Raw genomic sequence first — 27,233 nt, forward strand, 5'->3', positions numbered from 1 at the left:
GCTAATCAACTTGAAAATGTAGGGTTTTGGTTTTTTACACTGACTGGCTATTTGATCATGCTGAGGAATTATTAACTCCTTGTTTAGATATGATAATTGTATTGTGGCTATGTTTCCAAAATAAAGTTCTTATTTTTTCAGAATTACATACTGACATTTTTGTAGATGAGCTAGCATGCAGACTGGAATTCAAATAACGCAGGATTGAGGGAGGTGCTAAGTGGATGGCGATGTGGGTGGAGCTTGGCTGACCAGGGATTGATAACTGGACTGGGTTATTACTTTTGGGTAGATTTGGAATTTCCTGTAATAAAACCCTTAAAGAAAATACTTTGTTTAAAATCAACACACATACAACTTTTAAAAAAATATTTATTTATTTTTGAGAGACAGGGAGACAGAGCATGAGTGGGGAGCAGCAGAAAGGGAGGCACAGAATGTGAAGTAGGCTCCAGTCTCTGAGCTGTTGTACAGAGCCCCCAACATGCGGCTCGAACTCACAAACCATGAGATCATGACCTGAGCTGAAGTTGGATGTTTAACTGACTGAGCCACTCAGGCACCCTGACTTTTATTTTCTATAGATTTATCTGAGTATGAAGATGGTTCTTTTTTCAAAATCGTCAATGTACTTTGAGAAGAAATAAGACTCCTGCTGTCACTTATGGAAGAGACAAGAGGCAACCCTATCAGAATTAAAATTTCTACTTCTTCCATCATCCCTGGGCTCCAACACAGTCTCTTAGACATAAGTAAAACGCCCAATAATGCTTTAACAAATAAAGAGGCACTATTTATGATGAGGACTTTTTTTCTTTTTAAGTACTAGTAATCTATGATTAAGCAGTGAGCTGTAAAATCTTCAGAGAGCTCCTAATCACCAATCTGAATTTATTCTAAAAAAGTTTTTTTTTTATTTTTCCTCCTTTCAGTACTCTCCAAAATATTAATAAGCTCCAATTCAATACTTTAATCTATCAAAAATTAAAATGCACATGCTACCTTCCTTCCTGTTTCTTTAACTTTTAAAACCCTGTAAATTACTATCTTTTCCTCTCCTACAGATCACTGCTGTTGAAAAGAAATATAATATGATCCACATATGTAAAGAAAAATTTTTAGTCGCCACATTCTGTAAAGTAAAAACAGGTGATGTGAATCTTAAATAAAATACTTTTATTTTATCCAGCATAGCCATTTCTGACTATTAAGTCCCAAAGCTCATTTTTTGATTAACAAAGACAAATGGATTTCAGAACATTGACAGGATTTATTGTGCTTTCTTAAGTATCAATATACAAATACTTTGCATATGGTTACATAAATATGATGTGTACATGTGCATGCAGGTGTGTGTGTGTGTGTGTGTGTGTGTGTGTGTGTGTGTGTGTTTATACCCATACTACCATTACAGAATAAACATAAGAAGAGAAATTAGGGGGACGTTTCTGTCATGCAGCAATTTCAGGATATTTTACTAAGATGCAAGAAAGGTTAAATATCACATCTCTCAACCCACTGTCATTGCATTTTGAGAGAGTAAGGCAGGTATAGTTTTAGTTCATTTGACGACTGCTGCATCCAGTAGTGGACTTTTATTTAAATTCATAGTGAGCTCATAATGACACATCGTTCAATAGTCTTGAAAATCATGGATTGCAATAAAATATTAGCAGTGGGAGGACAGAACTTTTATTTTCTGCCACTCTCCAACTTTTTTTGTTTGTTTTGGAACATATACATACGTTCATAAAATGTTTTTTCATTTAAAATATAGTAGGTTTGTTATTTCTGTATGAGTTATTATGTCATTTTTTTCTAATTTTTAATTTCTCACACTAAAAATACTTGGGATCCTCAATGATTTTTAAGACTGTAAAGAGCTTTCAAAAACCAAACATGTGAAACCAATGGTCTAAGGAAATACCTTCATTTGCCTTTTCCTTCTACTAGAAATAGCATGACAATTTTTTAGGAGGAAAAATTAAGAGGTAGAATGCCTTCCTCCTGATGGAACACTGGTCTAATGGTTTGGGATGACAAGAGAGTGACCATCATTGAATTTGTATTTGTAAAGCTGTGACATGTTTTTAAGTATACAATTGCCTCCATGTGTTCAGATTCACCCCTATTGCATTCTGGAATCTAGTACCTTGATGTCTTGTTTTGTTTTGTTTTTGCATGTGTTGCTGTCGGAAGGGAATGTCAGAAATGAATCTTTCGAGACAAAAAGAATTTAAATCATTCAGACATTTAGAATTCTAATTTGTATCAAGTAGCAATACGTAACTTTAACACATTTGGGAGTATATACTTTTCATTTCTACAAAAACCAACTCTAGGACGATGCATCATTCTAAGGCTCCAACCATTTTGTGTTACTGTGCCAAAAAGAACATGTCTCAGTAAGTGACTTTTAGAGGTTAAGAGTCATACAATGTAATGAGGAAAGAGTAACATACCATTGCCATACCAATAAAGTTGAAGGTGCAGTTATATGCCCTTTGAAGCCAGTTGGAGCTCCAGGAATAGACAAAATGTAAAATCCAAATAAAACTGCGTGAACTAATTGACAAGGGCGAAGTGGCTCTCCTAAATGAAATAAGTGGTCATCATTTGGAAATTGCTCTCAGAATAGTGTTCCAGATGTAAAATAAGAGTGTGGGGAGGCCTGGGACATGGTGATACTTGATCTCTTTGGCTCCATGTGGCCTTAGCTCTGATTTTTCACTGGGCAGTAAAGACTAGAAGAGCCTCAAGAGAAGATTAAGAGCAAATGTTAGCCTCATAGCTAAGTGATTTCCCAGCAGTGCTTTCTGCTTTCATCTCCCAACTGGGCACAAAGAGATTCAAAAGGAAGCATGGCTGAGGCACACCCAAGAAATAAGTGAGGGGTGGAGCACTGCATTTTTAAGACCTTTGCTACCTTCTGCTTACCACACCCTTCATACTACACCACACGTTTTTCTTCCAGACTGCACTTCCCACGTCTACCTTTGCAGAAAACAGACAGAAATAGCCACAGTACCATATGAACCAGATTAAAATTAAATTTAAGTTTTAAGTTTTAGCATTAGCAGCATAGAATTGGGACTCCAGGACATGATATAGCCAATCAGAGTCAGATGAAACCTTCTGATAGGCATATAGAACCCAAATGGCCACGATGTCTTAAAAGTAATGAAAACTTTGGCATCCAGGTCAGTGTTTCTCAAAGTAAGGTCCTCAGGACTCCTCTGTAAATATTCCTAATGTTTTAATGTGCATAAGTATTAATAGTAAATCTGGAGTTCTTCTGAATCAGAATCACTGAGGGTGGGGGCCAGGAATCCACATTTTAAAAACGTTTTTTATATTTATTTAGTTTTGAGAGGGAGAGACAAAATGTGAGCAGGGGAGGGGCAGACAGAGAGGGAGACATAGAATCCGAAGCAGCCTTCAGGCTTTGAGCTGTCAGCACAGAGCCCGATGCAGGCTCGAACTAACAAACTGTGAGATCATGACCTGAAGCTAAAGTCTGTCCGATACTTAACCCACTGAGCCACCCTGGTGCCCCCAGGAATCCACATCTATAACAAGACACCTAAGCATTTCTTAAACATACTAAAGTTTGTAACCTACTGTTCTAATCTTCCTTGATAAATGGGATAATTCAAAGTCCTAAGAACATACATTAAATTTAAAAATTAACATAAAAGCAGAATTGTTATACCAGTTTACTGACATTTATCACCCTTAGAAAACAAAAACAAAAAACAAAATCATGAATACATAGCTGAAATTCTAGGTTCGCCAGCCCAAAATGATAGAATCACCCTTATTCAATTGCTTTTTACAAATTGAATGTAAATTGGTTTGAGTTCCTCAAGAAGTGACTCTGATGCAAGAATTTGAGAGCAAGTGGTTTATTTGAAAAGTGATCCTGGGGAATACTGATGGGAGAGTGGAGAAGTTAAGGGGACAGTTCAAGGAATGGAAAGAAACCAATCAAAGGTAAGTGCTGAAGTCAGTTACCACTGAAGAAAGCTAGAGTTTAATTCCACTTGGGAAACCCTTGGAGTCATTCTAGACCATGGGCCTCAGACTCATCCCATAGGAAGAGCAAAGAGGCCAGGTATGTTTATAGACAAACTTCTGTCAGTCTTGATCAAGGGCTGCTCCCAGGGGACACATTCCCCAGTACTTCTAGCCTGCCCCTTGCACAGTTTGAAAAAGCCCTTCATCAAAGAGTTAAAGAGCTCACAGTTGGAAGACAGATCAGTGGCAAGCACGGAAGTGGTAAAGGCAAGGAGATGTGGGCAGGACTCTGGCATCCTCTGCTCTAAGCCACAAATTAAAGTGATACTCATTCCCAATGCCATACTTCTGAACTTTCTGTATTACATTAGATACAAACCATGTAAGTAACATTTACTACACAAAGTAATATTTTCAAAAAGTGTGCCTTGCAAATTCAGATTTCTATTCATTGAGGAATGTGTCTTATATAAAAAATCTTCTTATGGGGCTATTGGAGTTGTTGATGTTTTCCTATTACTATCCCCTTTTGAATTACTAGAATTCTTGGTGGAGGGCCACTATGACCACTTTAGTTGGTTTTGAGAATTCCCTTTGGCTATCTTTTAAAAATATTTTGCAATGCAAAATTTCAAGCATATACAAAGTACATGTACTGGAACCTCCTGAACCCATCATCCAGCTTCAACACTTAGCTCATAACCAGTCTTGTTTTATGTATGTCCTTGACCACTTAACTCCTGCTGGAATTTTTTTAAAGCAAACTACAGACATCATTTATCCATAAATATTTTAATATGTAGCTCTAAAAACTGAAAACTATAAAAATGCCATCACCTTATATGAATTTGATAATTATTCCTTAATATTATCAAATATCAAATAATCATTCAAACTGTCAATAGTCACATCAATTCCATGTGTTTTACAGTTTGTCTTATGAATTGAATAATTGTCTTATGAATTTATACTTCTATTTTTTATTATCAGTATTGTTTTATATGTCTGTCAAGATTCTTTAATAAGTTCTGCCTTATTTTCCTTGTATTATATTTGTTTTTTTAAAAAAAGTAGATTGTGGCATCTGGGTGGCTCAATCAGTTAAGTGTCCAACTCTTGATTTTGGTTCAGGTCATGATCTCATGGTTCACAAGATCCAGCCCATGTCGGGCTCTGTGCTGACAGCACAGAGTCTGTGTGGTGTTCTGTCTCCCTCTCTCTCTCTGCTCCTCCCCTGCTCTCTCTCTCGCTCTCGCTCAAAATAAATAAATAAACTTTTTAAAAAAGTGGATCATTTGTCCTATGGGGTTTGCTACCATCTGAATTCTGCAGATTCCATTCCTGCAGTGTCATTTCACATGCTTCTCTGTCTTCTGTATGTCCTGTGAATTTGTAAATTGGCATTAGGACCTAGAGAATTTCCAGATGCAAGTTCAGGGTTGGTTTATTGTTGTTGTTGTTTGTGTTTTTTGTTGTTTGTTTTTTAACAAAACTACTCAATAGATGATATTGTGTGCTTTCAGTAGGAGACATAAAATATTTGTCTCTGTTTCTGACATAAGCTGCTATTAATAATGAATTCCTAGATTTGTTAATTCATTAGAAGTTACATGGTAATAATTCTAATTCACCATTGTTTCTTCCTTTGTTAAATGGAATACTTCTGTGAGGAGAAAACTTATCTGATGGTACAATCTTTTTTTATCTTAAATTTTTGTTGACCCAGAGGTTTTAAAAGATGATTGAACATTAAAGACGTCTATACTCAGTTCCTGAGAAGGTCTTGCTCAGTACAACTGATAGAAATAATCCAAAAACAGAATCTCATTCCTACCAGATACAATCTCATTTCCTGCTATTTCATCTTTAGTCATCACTAATATTCTAATCTACACATCAGGACATAAAGTTGTGGCTCTGAGAAGAAAAAGATGCTGTATTTTTCTATATTTACGTTTTCTGTATTTTTTACTTTTTTATTCACTAAATTGGCATTGTAAGAGTAGGAGTTAAATTTTTATATATGTATATATAATTCCTAGACATCTGGAATTTCTGACTTATTACGTAGGAAATTATACAAGAAGTATAAGAAATTTTCCTTTGGATACAAAAGTAGGGTTCAATATGGGGAAGAAAAAAACCTGCTAAACGTGTTTATTTGTTTGTTTTTTAATGTGGTCATATTCCATGTGGTTTTAGCTTTACCTGTGGTGTGGGCCTTTTTTTTGTTTGTTTGTTTTTAAGTTTATTTGGAGAGAGAGAAAGAACATATGAGCACAAGCAGAAGAGAGAGGGAGAATCCCAAGCAGGCTCTGAGCTGTCAGCGCAGAGCCCAATACGGGCCTTGACCTCGTGGACCATGAGATCATGACCTGAGCCAAAATCAAGAGTTGGTCTCCTAACCTACTGAGCCACCCAGGTGCCCCTGGTCTAGGGTCTTTGAAGGTTTACATCTGGGCCTCTTTTCTTGTTAAGTTTTCATTAACAATCAATCCAGCAATGTCAGACACCGAGAGGCCCACAGTGCAGTTCACACTCTTCTCTCAATGCTGCCACAGTGTCTATAAACCTTCCATAGAACATTCACTTCTGCTAAGTATTTCTTGACCTACACAAAGAATGATGTTGGGCTAGCACAGAGGTTGGCAAACTACAGCCCACAGGTCCCAATCCAGCCCACCACCTTGGTTTGGTGGCTTCAAAATTAAGAATGATTCTTGAATTTTAAAAATGGTTTTACATTTTAAAAATTATATAAGTACATCATATCCTCAGTTTTGCCTCTTGGCTTGAAAAAAATAAATATTTAGTATTTGGCCCTTTCAGACAATGTTTACCAACCCCTTGGTGACAGCAGTGAATTTTAAACTATTTTGAGTAGCAAAACCTTAAAGAGAGAGAGAGAGAGAAAATCTTATTCTAAAACCCTTTGCTTAAAACAAACAAGTGTATATTTATTTAAATTAATTTAAAATTTGTAATAATTGCTTGCTGAAAAATTCAATCAGGGACAATGATGCTGCTTTGATGAGTATGATAGACTCAAGGAAGGAACAACAACTTTGACATTGGAGACTGTAGATGACAATTAGTCTTAGAGAGAATTTAGCCTACAATTCATTCCTGTGGAGTTTTCGTTAGATGATTTCAAAAATAAAATCCTGTTTCAAGCAGATAAGTGGTTATTAATAGTAGCAATTTTTTAACAGTTCACCTTGCAATCTCAGGACACTCTGAAATTAAACTGATCCAAATTCTTAAAAGAGAAGTAGGGGGTTTTGATTTTTACTTACAATATCAAAAAAGAATAAAAAAAGCTCTCGTAATCAAAATACAGCAATCAGACAGAAGCACCAACAATTTGGAATAGGAGATAAAGCTGTCTATATATTCTAACACTTGCAGTGTTTTCTTGTCCTTGTATTGCTGACAACCATGCTGTGAAGAGCAGACACAGAACAGATGAGTTTGCTGCTGTGATTTTATGTGAGCGGACACAAGCAAGTTTGAATTTTAAAGAGAGTGGAGAAGAACAACAACCTTCTTGTTCCAGCGTTGCTTAACAAAATGTTTAGGTATGTGCACAAATATGACAGTTGAGGGGCGCCTGGGTGGCTCAGTTGGTTTAAGCGTCCGACTTCGGCCCAGGTCATGATCTCACAGTTCGGGAGCTCGAGCCCTGCCTCGGGCTCTGTGCTGACAGCTCGGAGTCTGCAGCCTGCTTCAGATTCTGTGTCTCCCTCTTTCTCTGCCCCTCCCTAGCTCACTCTTGCTCTCTCTCTATCAAAAATAAATCAAGTAAAAAAAAATACATGACAGTTGAAGCTGTATTCTGAAGTTCAGTCAAAAAGAAACCAGGTAACTTGCAATCACAATGAGGTTCATGTTAAGACAAAACTGAAGTGACATTTTTAACAGGTTAAATTAGAAAATAAGCTAAAAATCAGGTTGAGTAAAAATTACTCTTTAGAATCCCTATTTGCCTATGAAGTAGATTATACATGATCTTCCATATATATCCCTGTGTGATGTATTTAATGCCACTTCAGTTTGAGGACTGTTGAACTAGACTAAGGAAGAGTCTACTCAAATATGTGGACTTTCTACTTTTATGATAACCTGTCAAATCCTTGCAGTAACTAGAAGGTAGGTGGAGAATTCTAAAATGCCCCTTTCTCTTGCTTTCAGGGTTTAACTTCTATTGAAATACCTTAATAGCTTTGCAAGTTGTTTTGCAGATCAATTGAGTTAAACAAGATGAACAATCCCAGTATAAGGTCTGGACCACAGAAGGTGCTTAACAAATATAGCCTATATTTAAATATGATTTGTGTGTGTGTGTGTGTGTGTGTGTGTGTGTGTGCACGCGCGTGTGTGTGTATTTAAGCAAGTGATCAATAAATGCATGGGCACCTGTGTGTGTATAAGACAAACTGCAATAACGACTTGGAATAAGAGATAAAAGTGTCAATATATATTTTAACACATTCAGTGTTACAATACACAAACACAGACACAAATGTATAAAGAAAATTTGATCACTTACTCTGGCCTTTCTGAGGTGGCATTTGATCTTTTATTCCACTGATCATTTAGCCCTGTATTCATTTATTCAACATGATTTACTAAGCACTTTCAATATGGTGAGGTTCCAGGTATAATAAAGCAAACCAAATTCCCTTGTCCTTGTCTTGGAGAGCTTGCACACTAGTGGGGGGTGCCAGACAGTAAAATAAAACACAACACTGAATTGCATAGTGTGTAAGATGGTGAGAAAATATATGAATACATGAGTAAGAGAAGAGGATTAGAGGCTTAGAGACAGGGAGTCAATTTTTAAATACAGTGGCCAGGAAGGGTCTCATTCACAAGATGGCATATAAGCAAATTCTTGAAGGAGGCGAGGAAGCAGAATACAGTGGTGCCTATGGAAAGAACACTGCAGGCAGATAGGAGCAAGGGTGATACTTTCCAGGAGCAGCAAGGAGGCTAATATGTGAGAAAAGAAAATGTGGTGAGAAATGAGGTTGGCAAGGTAAGGGGTGTGTCCTGAAGCACCTGTGGGCCTGGGTTAGGCCCCTAGAGTACAGTGGGAAGCCAGTGTAGATGTTGAACAGAGGAGGGGTGTAGCATCACCTGGGTTTAACAGGTATTCCTCCAGGATGGGCCCCATGGAGTCCCATCTTATGTGAAAGTCAGGATCTCAAGTTGAGTTGTATTTTACACACCCATTTGGTATCCCTTCACAATATATTTAAGTATATTTACACAATATATTTAATATTTAAGTTTACTTTCTGTTTTTTATTACAGTGTTACAGATAGCAAAAACAAAAAAAACCCAAAAAACAAAAAAACAACAAAAAAACAAAAAGAAAAACCCCCCACTATTTATAAATGGAATACCAATCAAACATTTCCAGAAAACTTTAAGCCCCTCCATGGACCCACAGAATCTACATGATGATTTCTGAGTTAGATGAGTTTAAAGACTCCCTAAACCAAAAATTCTATATATCCTTCAGTTTCAGAATAGATGGTAGACTCACTTTCCAGCTGTAGGTATTTTTGTCTGACCTCTTAAACTCTTCTCCAACGGTTTTAAAATATTTATTCTGCTTACCCCACTAATGGAATCTCCTCATTCCTTCATCTAGCTGCTGTTTATGGATCCTGCTGGCATCCATTTCAGGTATAATCACCAACTCACAGGAGCTGAGACGTGGTTGATTAGCCACACTTCCAGGTGGCTTGAGGTAATGAGACTTTCTTGTCATATGCCACATGATTTCAGAGGTGCAACACTGATGAACCTGTATATAATTCAAGCTGTAGATCCTGGTGATATACACATAATAGAACAGCATTTTTAAGACAATAGTTGGTGTTTGTCTTCTATTTCTTCCTCTTCCTCTTATTTCAAGTTGGGAGCCAGGCAGTTTGTATTTCCTTGTTTCTGGACTTTCTGCAGAGCTTGAAGTAAAATCATCTTACGGGCAACAGCCATTCCTATTTTTTACAGAAGTACTTGCTCATGGGTGAGATCATTTTGGCTGTCCCAGCAGATGAGGAGAGAGGGTAGAAGAGAGGAAAGCCATCAAGGCCAAATAGAGAGAGATCATATTTCCACAATGTGTCAAAGGGACCAAAATTTATGGGTCCTTTGACTCTTCTTAGGTAGCAGCCTCCGCAGAGCCTGGACCCTAGACACAATGGTTTCAACCTCGGCAAGGGGAGGCTTCCAGGGGAACAGAGATACTTGATGATGCGCACAACCTTTAGGTTTTAGACACCCATACATAGGGGGCATAACCTAGTAATGTCTTAGATTTAATTTCTTAATATCTACTGCAAATGGAGGCTTAGAGATGGACTTAAGATGACTAAAAAAATAAAGAAATATGAAATGCATGTACACTGGGGATATAGATTCATATGAAATGTCATTCCCCCTTCCTTAGGCAATAATGACCTTTACAAACATTAATAAGTTCCTCTCCCTGATGACACTTCTGCTTTACATAGACTGTTAATCAGGTACTTGCTGTTGCTTCAAGTTCTTATAACTTCTGAACCTATTTTATTCAGTATGGTTTCAACCAATCACATTCATTCAACTAAAGAAAGTGAATAAAGCTGAAGCAAATTTTCCATTCTGATTCTATACCCTCAGGAAATGCAAGTAAAATGATGCATAAGGCATTAGAATGTTTTTTTAAAAATTAATTATCATCAAATCCTGAAGGACTAAATCAGACTGATGTCTAATTTCATCCATTTACATATATTTAATCTTTAAAAAAATTGATACTGAGATTGATGCCTTAATGTTTAGGTCTAGGCTTTGAATTCTGTAAGGTTTTTCCCCTAGGTAGCAATGCATTTGGATACATAATTATCTATAAAAGGTGTGATAACTTACACATGATGTGAACTTGGCCAAGTTGTATCAGTCTTTGTTTTTGTTATCTGAAAAAAATGAAGATAACGGTATTTTTCTAAAGTTTTATGTAGTGTCTTTGTGTTTTGTATATTTAGTAATTCACGAAGTCTAATGCCAGTGTGCATTAATGGATGTTGAATGTTTTTGTTTTTTGTTTTTTGTTTTTGTTTTTTTGGCCTGCCCAATATCCTTCTTTAGTCCCTATCGAACCCTTCTTCTGCAGTAATTCTGTTCAGTCTTTATGGTTTAGATAGGGCTGACTATTGTTCACAGCTGTCTTTAAAAATCCTGACCACAATTCTGGGATGCCTGGGTGGCTCAGTCAGCTGAGCATCTGACTTCAGCTCAGGTCATGATCTTGTGGTTCATGAGTTCAAGCCCCACGTCCGGCTCTGTGCTGACAGTTCAGAGCCTGGGGACTGCTTCAGATTCTGTGTCTCCCTCTCTTTCTGTTCCTCCCCTGTTCACACTATGTCTCTCTTTCAAAAATAAATAAAGATTAAAAAAAACCTTTCTAAATATCCTGACCACAATTCACCTTTAAGCATGTGACCCAAACAATGCTAATCATAACCCTCCCTAGGATTATTGCCAGAAGTACCAGGAAAGATGCTCTCATTTCTCTAGGATCTCTGGCTGCCAAGGCCAATGAGACTACAGCCACCAGTGGCCATTTTTCTAGTCACATGGAGGCAGCCTGAGAGGGAAGAGAATGAAGCCAAAGGGTGACAAGAGAGACCCTGTTGTTAGTTAAGTATCTAAATCCAGTGTATTTGGAAATACACTCCTGGATTTTTCATATAGATGATGCATTTTATGCCATCTTTTATAAGCTAGTTTCTGATAAATTTCCATCACAACTAATAGAATTTTCACTAGAATACTGTTTTTTTAATGTTTATTTTTATTTATTTTGAGAGAGAGACAGAGAGACAGAGAGAGGGAAAGAGAGCAAGAATCCCAAGCGGGCTCCATACTGCTTGATGTGGGGGCTTGAACTCATGAATTTGTGAGATCATGACCTGAGCCAAAACCAAGAGTCAGATGCTTAAGCAGCTGAGCCACCCAGGTGCCCCTTCACTAGAATACTGTTAACTGTGCTTCAAAGTCAGACCACAAGTCATGAAACCTCACCTCTTTCACTTGCTAGCTTTGTGACCTTGGACAAGTTACTTTACTCTTTTTCTGTGTGTATGCCTTAGCTTCCTCTTCTGTAATAAAGGTAATAGTAATACCAGCCTCTTTAAGTGGAGAATATTAATTGAGATTGTGTGTGCGTGCATGCCTGTGTTACAGTACAACACCTGGCCTATGAGAAGTCCTCGATAAATGTAAATTATTATTATCATATTAAATAGTGTACACACAGAAAACAAAATACCTGTTTGGGAATAGATCCATTCCAAACAACCAAGTAATAGTACAGAAATGGAAAAACAATAGTGAAGCAAAGCAAAGGTAGAGAAAAAATAATACGTTGAAATTAAATGGAACGAGGGGGCGCCTTGGTGGCTCAGTGGGTTGAGCATCGGGCTCGGGCTCAGGTCATGATCTCATGGTTTGTGGGTTCAAGCCCCGCATCGGGCTCTGTGCTGACGCTCGGAGCCTGGAACTCGCTTCAGATTCTCTGTCTCCCTCCCTCTCTCTCTTCCCCTCCCCTGTTCATGCTCTCTGTCTCTCTCTCTCTCAAAAATAAACATTAAAAAAGTAATAAATTAAATGGAACTCAAAGAAGCGTGAAGAAATACTTAGCAAAAATTGGAACATAAAAAAAAAGTGAAGACATAAATTCTTACATTTGATGACACCAGCAGCACAAAATCCATGAATCAAAAGCTGCCAACCAGTGGCCCAGACATACTATTTATTTTTTAAAAGGAATCTTTGATTCTGGCGTTAAAACAAAAACTCTATGGATAGCACCAAACCAGCAGATATTCTAAACTGGCAGAATTTTTGTTAGCTACTTCAGTACCTTAGTCATAAATTTTCCTTAATGTTTTTTCTAAAAGTGGTCTTAACAGAATTATATAAAACTTGAATATTAAGTTTCCAGTTTCCTGAGAATTTTATACACATAGAGCAGAAATTTCTACAGATGTGTTGTAACAGATATTTAATAGAATGTGGTTCCAGTCTGAGGCTTTTAATTATTGTATGAAGCAAATAAAATGATAACTCATTAAAATCAAATTATTCTGTATTAAAATAGGAAAATAAATTATATGGCAGCAATTATTACATAAAATGATAGTTTATATTACAATGTCTCATTTTGGGGCACCTGGGTGACTCAGTCAGTTAAGCATCTGACTTCAGCTCAGGTCATGATCTCACGGTTCCTGATTTTGAGGCCTGCTTTGGGCTCTGTGCTGAGGGCTTGGAGCCCAGAGCCTGCTTTGGATTCTTTGTCTCCTTCTCTCTCTTACCCTCCCCAGCTCATGCTCTCTTTTTCTCTCTCAAAAATAAATATACATTTAAAAAATCCCATTTATAATGTTGTCTCATTTTAAATATAGCTAGTCAATGCCTAGGCTTAAATCAAGATGTAACTATGTAAGCTGGATGAAAAATAAAACAATGTAAAAAAAATAGAATAAATCCTCAAGCTTTCGAACTAGAACAGATTTTTTCATAGCTGATAACTTATAAATGCAACCATTTATTCTGTGAATAGTGGTCTTTTACAAATAATAAAGTAATTTTTATTGGTTTTTCTCTGAAGTAAATCCAATAAAAATGCTCTTGAGTAGAAATAGCCTCAAATATCACAAAAGATTGAAAATTGTACACTTTTACATGAGTGAACCTATTTGACTATTATTATAACTAATCGCTTCTTGCTATATAATATCAACATTGCCAAATAGTTTAAAGAAATATTTAAACAGTATAATCCCCACATTTATCTATTTGGAGTTCTGTCTCCAAAATGCCTGTGACTTAGATTATATGTAATTATGTGCCTAGAGCCCTTATCACCAAGCTCTTTTAAATCAATAGATAATTATTGTGAAATTAAATTCACACATACACTACACAGATGTCCAAAGAATGCAAGCATCCATTATTATCTGTAGCTCTTCTAAACTATCCACAAGGGACAACAGGCACTGGGAGTGGAGGGAAATTTTAACAATAGCTTATTATTTTTTGTTTTGCACGGTGTCTTTCAATTAAAAATCTGTACTGCATTAACATTCTCTCAATCCATAGTTAAAATTACCACAGGGATCTTTCTTTCTTTTGCTTTCCTCTTGAAAATGAAATCAGGATATAGGGGAAAACATGGCAGTCCTTAAGGCATGGGGCATGGCTTTCCTAGTCCTGTGAGATCCTTGTATCAGCCTTTGTTATGCATAGCCAGTAAAGGTACCTTAGCTCTTTGCACTCAGCTCTCCACCAATCGCCTTATTTCCCCTTATGGTGGAGAAGGGTCAGCTGGTGTGTGTTATACCAAGGTTCTGAATAGAAAACATGGTGAAAGTTATTCTGTTTCCTACTTTCTCCAGAACATGTCTAATACATACCCCCCATGATGCTTGGACCGCTAGTGTGGAAAAGGGGATGTGAGGACATAGAACACAGGATACAGACCTTTACTTCCATGATGGCTGTGGCCTTCTTCCCCCCATTCAAGGTCAATCAGGCATGGTCTCTCTCTCTCTCTCTCCTCCCTGTATGACAAGAACTGCCCCCGCTTTATTCTGATTTTGTTCTATTCTTGGCTTATGATAAAATCCTATGATTGGATCAACATAGCTTGGCCCCAGATATGTTAATGAAATCCTCTTCTCAACAAACTTGTCTTTCAAGTTTATTTTTATGTTATTGACTTAAAAATCCCATTTTGACATCAAATGCTAAATGGTGACTCCATCTTCCTGTTGGCATCCTTCATATAACAATTAAAATCTGTCATGAAAAAAAATGCCTGTAGATGATGAAGGGAGAAGAGGTGCATAAAAGGAATTTAAAAAAGGATAATAATACACTAATGTATTTAAATATCTCTTATTTACATTTCAATTAGAAGAAGCCAACAGTTCCTTTATTCAGAAGTACTGAAAGGTCAAACACGCATTGTTATGATCAGTAACAATATCAAGTTAAATATGTTTAGACATCATGAAGGTTCATGGAAGGGTATGGAAAATAATGTTTATTGGATAAAAAATTAACTGTAGAGAGGGAAGATGGCGGCGTAGGAGGACGCTGGGCTCACCGCGCGTCCTGCTGATCACTTAGATTCCACCTACACCTGCCTAAATAACCCAGAAAACCGCCACAGGATTAGCAGAACGGAGTCTCCAGAGCCAAGCGCAGACGAGAAGCCCACAGAAGAGGGTAGGAAGGGTGGCGAGGCGGTGCGCGGACTGGCGGGAGGGAGCCGGGGCGGAGGGGCGGCTCGCCGGCCAAGCAGAGCCCCCGAGTCTGGCTGGCAAAAGCGGAGGGGCCCGACGGAGTGTGTTCCGACAGCAAGCGCGACTTAGCGTCTGGGAGGTCATAAGTTAACAGCTCTGCTCAGAAAGCGGGAAGGCTGGAGGACAAAGGGAGGGAGAGCTGCTGAGCCCCCGGATGACAGAGCTCAGTTTGGTGGGGAACAAAGGCGCTCCTCAGCGCCATCTCCCCCGCCCATCCCCCAGCCAAAATCCCAAAGGGAACCAGTTCCTGCCAGGGAACTTGCTCGCCCCGCGCAAACACCCAACTCTGTGCTTCTGCGGAGCCAAACCTCCGGCAGCGGATCTGACTCCCTCCCGCTGCCACAGGGCCCCTCCGGAAGTGGATCACCTAAGGGGAAGCGAGCTAAGCCTGCCCCTCCTGCCCCCGTGCACCTTGCCTACCCACCCCAGCTAATACGCCAGATCCCCAGCACCACAAGCCTGGCAGTGTGCAAGTAGCCCAGACGGGACACGCCACCCCACAGTGAATCCCGCCCCTAGGAGAGGGGAAGAGAAGGCACACACCAGTCTGACTGTGGCCCCAGCGGTGGGCTGGGGGCAGACATCAGGACTGACTGCGGCCCCGCCCACCAACTCCAGTTATACACCACAGCACAGGGGAAGTGCCCTGCAGGTCCTCACCACTCAGGGACTATCCAAAATGACCAAACGGAAGAATTCCCCTCAGAAGAATCTCCAGGAAATAACAACAGCTAATGAACTGATCAAAAAGGATTTAAATAATATAACAGAAAGTGAATTTAGAATAATAGTCATAAAATTAATCGCTGGGCTTGAAAACAGTATAGAGGACAGCAGAGAATCTCTTGCTACAGAGATCAAGGGACTAAGGAACAGTCACGAGGAGCTGAAAAGCGCTTTAAACGAAATGCAAAACAAAATGGAAACCACGACGGCTCGGCTTGAAGAGGCAGAGGAGAGAATAGGTGAGCTAGAAGATAAAGTTATGGAAAAAGAGGAAGCTGAGAGAAAGAGAGATAAAAAAATCCAGGAGTATGAGGGGAAAATTAGAGAACTAAGTGATACACTAAAAAGAAATAATATACGCATAATTGGTATCCCAGAGGAGGAAGAGAGAGGGAAAGGTGCTGAAGGTGTACTTGAAGAAATCATAGCTGAGAACTTCCCTGAACTGGGGAAGGAAAAAGGCATTGAAATCCAAGAGGCACAGAGAACTCCCTTCAGACGTAACTTGAATCGATCTTCTGCACGACATATCATAGTGAAACTGGCAAAATACAAGGATAAAGAGAAAATTCTGAAAGCAGCAAGGGATAAACGTGCCCTCACATATAAAGGGAGACCTATAAGACTCGTGACTGATCTCTCTTTTGAAACTTGGCAGGCCAGAAAGGATTGGCACGAGATCTTCAGTGTGCTGAACAGAAAAAAATATGCAGCCGAGAATCCTTTATCCAGCAAGTCTGTCATTTAGAATAGAAGGAGAGATAAAGGTCTTCCCAAACAAAAACTGAAGGAATTTGTCACCACTAAACCAGCCCTACAAGAGATCCTAAGGGGGATCCTGTGAGACAAAGTACCAGAGACATCACTACGAGCATAAAACATACAGACATCACAATGACTCTAAACCCGTACCTTTCTATAATAACACTGAATGTAAATGGATTAAATGCGCCAACCAAAAGACATAGGGTATCAGAATGGATAAAAAACAAGACCCATCTATTTGCTGTCTACAAGAGACTCATTTTAGATCTGAGGACACCTTTAGATTGAGAGTGAGGGGATGGAGAACTATTTATCATGCTACTGGAAGCCAAAAGAAAGCTGGAGTAGCCATACTTATATCAGACAAACTAGACTTTAAATTAAAGGCTGTAACAAGAGATGAAGAAGGGCATTATATAATAATTACAGGGTCTATCCATCAGGAAGAGCTAACAATTATAAATGTCTATGCGCCGAATACGGGAGCCCCCAAATATATAAAACAATTACTCATAAACATAAGCAACCTTATTGATAAGAATGTGGTCATTGCAGGGGACTTTAACACTCCACTTACAGAAATGGATAGATCATCTAGACACACGGTCAATAAAGAAACAAGGGCCCTGAATGATACATTGGATCAGATGGACTTGACAGATATATTCAGAACTCTGCATCCCAAAGCAACAGAATATACTTTCTTCTTGAGTGCACATGGAACATTCTCCAAGATAGATCATATACTGGGTCACAAAACAGCCCTTCATAAGTTTACAAGAATTGAAATTATACCATGCATACTTTCAGACCACAATGCTATGAAGCTTGAAATCAACCACAGGAAAAAGTCTGGAAAACCTCCAAAAGCGTGGAGGTTAAAGAACACCCTACTAAAGAATGAGTGGGTCAACCAGGCAATTAGAGAAGAAATTAAAAAATATATGGAAACAAACGAAAATGAAAATACAACAATCCAAACGCTTTGGGACGCAGCGAAGGCAGCCCTGAGAGGAAAATACATTGCAATCCAGGCCCATCTCAAGAAACAAGAAAAATCCCAAATACGAAATCTAACAGCACACCTAAAGGAAATAGAAGCAGAAGAGCAAAGGCAGCCTAAACCCAGCAGAAGAAGAGAAATAATAAAGATCGGAGCAGAAATAAACAATATAGAATCTAAAAAAACGGCAGAGCAGATCAACGAAACCAAGAGTTGGTTTTTTGAAAAAATAAACAAAATTGACAAACCTCTAGCCAGGCTTCTCAAAAAGAAAAGGGAGATGACCCAATAGATAAAATCATGAATGAAAATGGAATGATTACAACCAATCCCTCAGAGATACAAACAATTATCAGGGAATACTATGAAAAATTATATGCCAACAAATTGGACAACCTGGAAGAAATGGACAAATTCCTAAACACCCACACTCTTCCAAAACTCAATCAGGAGCAAATAGAAAGCTTGAACAGACCCATAACCAGCGAAGAAATTGAATCGGTTATCAAAAATCTCCCAACAAATAAGAGTCCAGGACCAGATGGCTTCCCAGGGGAGTTCTACCAGATGTTTAAAGCAGAGATAGTACCTATCCTTCTCAAGCTATTCCAAGAAATAGAAAGGGAAGGAAAACTTCCAGACTCATTCTATGAAGCCAGTATTACTTTAATTCCTAAACCAGAGACCCAGTAAAAAAAGAGAACTACAGGCCAATATCCCTGACGAATATGGATGCAAAAATTCTCAATAAGATACTAGCAAATCGAATTCAACAGCATATAAAAAGAATTATTCACCATGATCAAGTGGGATTCATTCCTGGGATGCAGGGCTGGTTCAACATTCACAAATCAATCAACGTGATACATCACATTAACAAAAAAAAGAGAAGAACCATATGATCCTGTCAATCGATGCAGAAAAGGCCTTTGACAAAATCCAGCACCCTTTCTTAATAAAAACCCTTGAGAAAGTCGGGATAGAAGGAACATACTTAAAGATCATAAAAGCCATTTATGAAAAGCCCACAGCTAACATCATCCTCAACGGGGAAAAACTGAGAGCTTTTTCCCTGAGATCAGGAACACGACAGGGATGCCCACTCTCACCGCTGTTGTTTAACATAGTGCTGGAAGTTCTAGCATCAGCAATCAGACAACAAAAGGAAATCAAAGGCATCAAAATTGGCAAAGATGAAGTCAAGCTTTCGCTTTTTGCAGATGACATGATATTATACATGGAAAATCCGATAGACTCCACCAAAAGTCTGCCAGAACTGATACATAAATTCAGCAAAGTTGCAGGATACAAAATCAATGTACAGAAATCAGTTGCATTTTTATACACTAACAATGAAGCAACAGAAAGACAAATAAAGAAACTGATCCCATTCACAATTGCGCCAAGAAGCATAAAATACCTAGGAATAAATCTAACCAAAGATGTAAAAGATCTGTATGCTGAAAACTATAGAAAGCTTATGAAGGTAATCGAAGAAGATATAAAGAAATGGAAAGACATTCCCTGCTCATGGACTGGAAGAATAAATATTTTCAAAATGTCAATACTACCCAAAGCTATCTACACATTCAATGCAATCCCAATCAAAATTGCACCAGCATTCTTCTTGAAACTAGAACAAGCAATCCTAAAATTCATATGGAACCACAAAAGGCCCCGAATAGCCAAAGTAATTTTGAAGAAGAAGACCAAAGCAGGAGGCATCACAATCCCAGACTTTAGCCTCTACTACAAAGCTGTCATCATCAAGACAGCATGGTATTGGCACAAAAACAGACACATAGACCAATGGAATAGAATAGAAACCCCAGAACTAGACCCACAAACATATGGCCAACTCATCTTTGACAAAGCAGGAAAGAACATCCAATGGAAAAAAGACAGTCTCTTTAACAAATGGTGCTGGCAGAACTGGACAGCAACATGCAGAAGGTTGAAACTAGACCACTTTCTCACACCATTCACAAAAATAAACTCAACATGGATAAAGGACCTGAATGTGAGACAGGAAACCATCAAAACCTTAGAGGAGAAAGCAGGAAAAGACCTCTCTGACCTCAGCCGTAGCAATCTCTTACTCGACACATCCCCAAAGGCAAGGGAATTAAAAGCAAAAGTGAATTACTGGGACCTTATGAAGATAAAAAGCTTCTGCACAGCAAAGGAAACAACCAACAAAACTAAAAGGCAACCAACGGAATGGGAAAAGATATTTGCAAATGACCTATCGGACAAAGGGCTAGTATCCAAAATCTATAAAGAGCTCACCAAACTCCACACCTGAAAAACAAATAACCCAGTGAAGAAATGGGCAGAAAACATGAATAGACACTTCTCTAAAGAAGACATCCGGATGGCCAACAGGCACATGAAAAGATGTTCAACGTCGCTCCTTATCAGGGAAATACAAATCAAAACCACACTCAGATATCACCTCACGCCAGTCAGAGTGGCCAAAATGAACAAATCAGGAGACTATAGATGCTGGAGAGGATGTGGAGAAACGGGAACCCTCTTGCACTGTTGGTGGGAATGCAAATTGGTGTAGCCTCTCTGGAAAGCAGTGTGGAGGTTCCTCAGAAAATTAAAAATAGACCTACCCTATGACCCAGCAATAGCACTGCTAGGAATTTATCCAAGGGATACAGGAGTACTGATGCCTAGGGGCACTTGTACCCCAATGTTTATAGCAGCACTCTCAACAATAGCCAAATTATGGAAAGAGCCTAAATGTCCATCAACTGATGAATGGATAAAGAAATTGTGGTTTATATACACAATGGAATACTACGTGGCAATGAGAAAGAATGAAATATGGCCTTTTGTAGCAACGTGGATGGACCTGGAGAGTGTGATGCTAAGTGAAATAAGCCATACAGAGAAAGACAGATACCATATGGTTTCACTCTTATGTGGATCCTGAGAAACTTAACAGAAGTCCATGGGGGAGGGGAGGGGAAGGAAAAAAAAAAGAGGTTAGAGTGGGAGAGAGCCAAAGCGTAAGAGACTCTTAAAAACTGAGAACAAACTGAGGGTTGATGGGGGGTGGGAGGGAGGGGAGGGTGGGTGATGGGTATTGAGGAGGGCACCTTTTGGGATAAGCACTGGGTGTTGTATGGAAACCAATTTGACAATAAATTTCATATATTAAAAAAAATTAACTGTATACAAATAGGAAGAGAAGAAAGTGAGCATATTTGGAGAATGTATGAGAGATGCTAGAATGATCTGACAATTTTGGAAATGTAACTATCTCCTTACACTCTAGAAAATGCTAGGTAAAATATACTCAATTATAACCTATTTTTAAAATATTATTTTCAACACAAATAACTGTCAGATCCAAAAATGTCATTTTACTTGGTGAGCAAATTCAAGAAAGATGTTCAGATGGGTAGAATGTTGCCTGCAAAAATGAAAAAGCCTACCAAACATCATGACTCTTTTTGTAATAAGTTGTAAACAAATATATATATATATGGAGCAATACGCCTTTTTCCCTTTGAGAGGATTCTCCCCATGGCACTATCTCCTCCTTCTCTTTAGTATTGTATAAAAATTTTGTGTAACGGTTGTCTTTAAGTAATACAGGGCACCTGGGTGGCTCGTTGGTTAAGTATCCGACTCTCGATTTCGGCTCAGGTCATGATCTCACAGTTCGTGAGTTCAAGCCCCACATCAAACTCACAGACTCTGTGCTGAAGGTGCTGAGCCTTCTTGGGATTCTCTCTCTCTCTCTGTTCCTCCCCCACTTGTGCTCTCCCTTCCTCTCTCTCTCAAACTAAATAAACTTAAAAAAAGAAAAAGTTGTCTTTAAGTAATACAATAGTTAGTTGGACCCATGAGTGAATTTTCATGACTAATTAACATAGCACAGAAAGGGACAGTGCAGCTGTCTTCCAGAGATGAGGACAATGGGTGTTGGAATTTTGCTTCCCTTCCCGTTTGGGAAAGCTCAAGTGCATCTCCATCTGTATGAAGGATAGTTACATTGTGTTGGGGAGAAATAGGGAATTTCAATTTCCTATCTCAAGTTTAAATATGGATGCTGAGTAATTTAGGTAGATTCACTAGTCATTGATTAATCTATTCTCTGTCAGCTCCATACCTATCCTTCCATATTCATTTTGAGATATTATGGCTGAAAGTTTCCACATCACATCGCTGCTGCGGGCTGGCTTCCTCTTGTCTAGCTGGTATCTGGCACTAGAGAGAGACAGTCAGAGCTTTAGGACACAGAAAAGAAACTTGTTCCATCCTGTTGCCTTGTGCTTGCTTCCTGTTTGCTTCCTGCTCCTATAAGCATTATCTTTTCTATGCTCTTTAAAAACATTTCCAACAAAGGAAGTGTGTCCCAGTCTGCAGCAGTGTTTGCATCCAATTTATATTTTCCCCAATACTTTTACAATCAGCCTCAACATACTGCCTGTAGAGACTTTTGCAAAGCCAGTCATGCCTTCCTCAGAGACCAGGGTTCCAGCTCTGTGGGGGCCCTCCAAGTTTCTAATTTTAATTAATTTCCATGTCTTCACTTTGTTTTCCTAAAGCTAGGGGTGAGAGCTGCCTCCTTATGATACTGTTCTTCTCTGCCTTTTCAGTTAACTAGACAAAAAAATTACTATGTTAAAACTGTCTCCTTTTGAAATATAAATTCTTTCTTTTGGGGCACCTGGTTGGCTCATTCAGTGCAGAGTCTGCTCGGGATTCTCTCTTCCTCTCTCTGTGCCCCTCCCCTGCTCATTCTCTCCCTCTCTCTCTCAAGATAAATAAACATGAACTTTTTTTTAATATAAATCCTTTCTTTTAAATTACTAGACTGATACAAATGATAAAGTTTTATGATTTCCTGTGTGACTTTTTCTTATTAAAATAAATTATTTGCTATATTTTTGGGGTGTGATGTTCTATATAATAGTAAAGATATGTTCCAGACATTTTCTAATTACATATAGAATTACATATAGTGATTCATTTAACTAAAAAAAAAAAAAAAGTAAGAAAGAAACCCCTGGGTGACAGCAGGTAGGCAATATTATAACTCTCATTTACAGGCAAGAAAACTGAGGCATATTAAAAAATAAAACTGATATGAGATCACACAGCCATTAAGTGTTAGAGCTGGGATTCCAAACTTAAGACCTGTCAGAATATTGCTATTAGCTGCCATAGGTGATAACTCTGTATTGGATTCAAAGGCCTATCAATCAGAGTTCAGTGCAGAAAATAGACACCCACCTAGATATTTCAAGCAGCAAAGGATTTACTCCGAAGGGGAGGTTGTTTTACAAACCCATTGGATGAAGTAGAGGGGCAGAAGCTGTAACTGAATTTTTGAATTAAGAGTCACACCCTGACACTATAATCCAGAATTCAGGAAACTCTTGCTGTCACTCACAGTTCTGGGGACTGTGGCTGTCACTACATCACTGTGGCTGAGACAGCTATGCTGAAGCAGGTACTTTACAACCAAATACCAATTCTCTTCATGTGCCACTCATTCCCATTTTCTTGCCTCTAAACCCGCCGCGAACATCAGATCCCTATGTGCTCTAGCTAGATTAGACTGAATAACAGACCTCAGAGCCCAATGCAGGGATCAAACCCACAAACTGTGAGATCATGACCTGAGCCAAAGTCAGATGCTCAACCAATAGAGCCACCCAGGTGCCCCAGGGAAGGGCTTTTTACAGCAGTTGCAGAAGCAAAACAAAGGAAAATATTTGATTGGCTACAGTTTAAGTAGTTGCCTTATGTGAGAAAACCTAGTTGGCTGTTTGTGATTGGGTGTTCTTAAATTTGTTTTCTGGGGTATGAGAGCACTTATAGAAATTGACTTTGGCTTAGGTTTTGGTTTGCTTATAAGGGCTACCAATCATTACAGCCACCTCAATTGAATGGCCTCTTGTTCAATTATTTTAACAATCCTAATCCTTGGGACCCTTGAATATGTTATCTTACAGAAGGGACTTTGGAGATGTGATTAAATTAAGGTTCTTGAAATGGGAAGATTATCCTGAATTATCTGAGTGAGTTCAGTATAATCACAAGAATCCTCATCAGAGGGGGGGAGAAGGGTCAGATTGAGAAAAAGAGATTCAAAGCTGCCACACTGTTGGCTTTCTAGGTGGAGGATGGGGCTATGAGTCAAGGAATGCTGACAGCCTCTGGAAGCTGGAAAAGGCAACCGATTCTTTCCTAGAGTTTCCAAAAGTAACTCAGCCTTGCTGACTCACCATTAAGGGATTCGGATAACCAGAACTCTAAGGGAATTAACTTGTATGGTTTTAAGCACCAAGTCTGTGGTAGTTTTGTAATAGCAGCGGTGGAAAACTAACAGATCAGGGAACAAACACAAAGTCTGACCCAGAAGGAGATGGCTTATACCCAAAAAGAATTGCAAGATTTTGCCAAATTATTTGAAGAAATTGAGGGTATATGTGTGAAATGGCCCAGGAAATGCCATGTCCTTTCTTCTATGATCCAGCACTTTAAAAATCCATTCTCCAGGCACCTGGGTGGCTCAGTTGGTTAAGCACCGGAATGCGGCTAGGTCGTGATCTTGTGGTTCGTGGGTTTGAGCTCCGCATCAGGCTTTGTCCTGACAGCTCAGAGCCTGGACCCTACTTCAGATTCTGTCTCTATCTCTGCCCCTCCCCTGCTAGTGCTCTGTCTCTCTCTCTCAAAAATAAACAAACATAAAAAAATAAAATAAACCCATGTTCACATGCCTTGCTTCAGAGGAGGTCACTACTTCAGAGGAGGTCTTTAAGTACAGCAGAGCCAGCTCATTGGAGGACAAAAGAGAGGGGGCCTCTGCTGGCAAAGGGAGTTCTGTGAGATTTGTGGGTTCAGAATTCTTGGATACATTCCACCCCAGCCTAACCTCAACATTCCAAGCCTCAGGGACCTCTGAATCTCCACCAATCCCCATACTTCCACAAGTCCTAGAGAGCCTGGGTAATGCTGTGATTGAGGATCAGACATGTGAAGTAGGATCAGACTCTGATTTCTGGCTTATTTTGCTACCATTTTCACTTGCCACTGGAACTTTATGTCCACTCTTCCTCAAACACATTTGTGCTTTGCCCACATCTCCACACTGTTACTCACACATCCCCCTTCTTCTTGTCCCTCAGTGTCCACTCCATTCTCTGTGTAAGAAAACTACACCTATCTGGGTACCTGGGTGATTCAGTCAGCTAAGCATCTGACTCTCAATCTCAGCTCTAATCTTGATCTCAGGGTCATGAATTCAAGCTTCATGTTGGGCTCTATGGTGGGTGTGAAGCCTACTGAGAAAGAAAGAAAAAAGGAAAGAAAGAAAGGAAAGGAAAGGAAAGGAAAGGGAAGGGAAGGGAAGGGAAGGGAAGGGAAGGGAGGGAGGGAGGGGGAGGGAGGGAGGAAAGAAGGGAAAGGGAAAGAAAAGAAGGAAATAAGAAAGAGAGAAAGAGAAAGGAGGGGGGAGGGAGGGAGGGAGGGAAGGAGGGAGGAAGAAGGAAAGGGAAAGGAAGAAAGAAAGGAAGGAAGTCAGGAAGGCAGGAAAGGAAGGCAGGAAGGCAGCAATTTCACCTATCTTTTAAGATCTAGTTCATATTTAATTTCCTTTTTGAGTTCTTTCCCCAGTTATCTCTTCAGAGCGATCTATACTTCTGAATACTCATTATACTTAGTGTCCATTAAATTACTTTGGTATTTGATTATATAAGATCTCATTGCTACTCACTATCCCATTTTAACTAAACTTAATCATTCAATTGTGCTAACGAGTGCTTTATGAAGGGTAGAAAGCCCATAACTCGAGGTTGAATGACTAAAAGTAGCATAATATATAGGAGTAGGTAGTTTCTGTCATTTCCTAAATGAAAGAAGTATTTTTACTGTGTTTCCAAGTTTCACAAATCAGACTGGCTGTGGGTGCAAGCTTTTGGCTTTCCAAGGTATTTTGATTTTCTTCATAGATCACACTACTTCCCCTGAAGTTTTAAAATATCCCATGGAAACAATCCATTCACAAAAAGCATTAGTGAGCCTGAGAATTTGTTGAAAATTTTATGGGTGAGATGAAAGAAAAGATTTAAGTAAAAGTCACTAACAAATAATTTGGTAAATTCTCACTAGATATGCCTGGTCTTTTGAAAGTGTTTTGTCAGGGATACTAACCATTTTCTCCACCCTTAGGGCAACACTGAGCATCCCTCTACTTCCCCCACCTTTTATGTTGCAGAATTGCTTCCTCTTTCATCTGGGAACTAACCTGAAATGCTTTTGTCCCGGTTAACAAGCTTATCAAAACATCTTACTCAATAAACCTGTTTTCCCTTGAATTGTTGGGCTATTCACTTAAAAAAAAAAAAAAAAAAAAAAACAAAAAACCCAAAACATATTTACATTGTTATGTCCTTAGAGATGACGTTGTCTAGGTTTTTATGCATAGGTGGTTACAGCCATATATTGGTTGATATCTCCTAGTTACATGATTTTATTGCACTGAAATACTGACCTCTTATATCACAGCCTAAGTGCCTTTCGAGACATACATTTCTCTCTTCATTATTTCTTAATTCTCTTTCGTATCGTACCAATCTTTTTTAAATCAACTCTTTCCAAACCCCTGATTCTCTTCCTTCTGTGGCAAAGTGAATCTATTTCCATTAATTTTTCTGGATTTCTAATTACTTTGTGTTTTTGTACACAGCCATATTCGGAATAGTTATTTCTGTAATTCATGGGGTGCGTCGTCCTTCATCTCCCGAATCTTCATATTTCCTCCACTTCATTAACTTTGTAAGCCACATCAACTCTGGTTCCTGTTAGCTTCTATTTTCTCTTTCAATTAATGACAAGGAACAGTGGGTGGTGAAATTCTGGGTAAACACACAGGGAGTCAGCTCCAACTCTCTGTTCACAACTAGCCTCCAACACAGCGATACAAAGTGGAAAGTAAGAACTAAGTGGAACATGCCAATGTAGAAAACAAAAAAGGTAGTGCAAAAAGGCGGATTCATGACTGACAGACCCTGCATGTTTGACTCCAAAGAAAAAGAAAAGCAAGTGGCTAGGAGAATAAAAATAATAAATGCAAGACGTCATGAGGATCAACATCTTCCCCTTGAGTGATTCTTACAACTATTTGAAAATAAAATCTAAATGTTTGTGCTGTTTTTGCATTAAACGAAGTACTGAGTATGAGTTATATGATGTTCAAATTTGAGGCATACTGCCTCCGGAAACGTTTGGTGAGTTTCTGTATCAATCGCATTTCACAAACAAAATATAAATGACCCCCAATGATCTATTGTTTTCTCATTTACTCAATCAATCCCTTTCTCTG

The 27,233-nt window shown here is 38.9% G+C and overlaps 1 long non-coding RNA gene across 1 annotated transcript in view; it reads right to left on the bottom strand.

Moving 5' to 3' along the window:
• Window positions 1-8,370: 8,370 nt before the first annotated feature.
• LOC132681583 (uncharacterized) overlaps window positions 8,371-27,233 on the bottom strand; it is a 75,918-nt gene continuing 57,055 nt past the window's right edge. Inside the window, exons 3-4 of the long non-coding RNA XR_013557329.2 lie at window positions 10,943-10,989; window positions 8,371-10,073 (exon numbers count right to left, since the gene is read on the bottom strand). This is a non-coding gene — a long non-coding RNA (uncharacterized LOC132681583). The remainder of the gene's footprint in view (window positions 10,074-10,942; window positions 10,990-27,233) is intronic.

This window comes from Panthera onca, chromosome A1 (assembly GCF_046562875.1).
Source record: "Panthera onca isolate mPanOnc1 chromosome A1, mPanOnc1 haplotype 2, whole genome shotgun sequence".
In the NCBI taxonomy this organism is placed as follows: Eukaryota; Metazoa; Chordata; class Mammalia; order Carnivora; family Felidae; genus Panthera; species Panthera onca.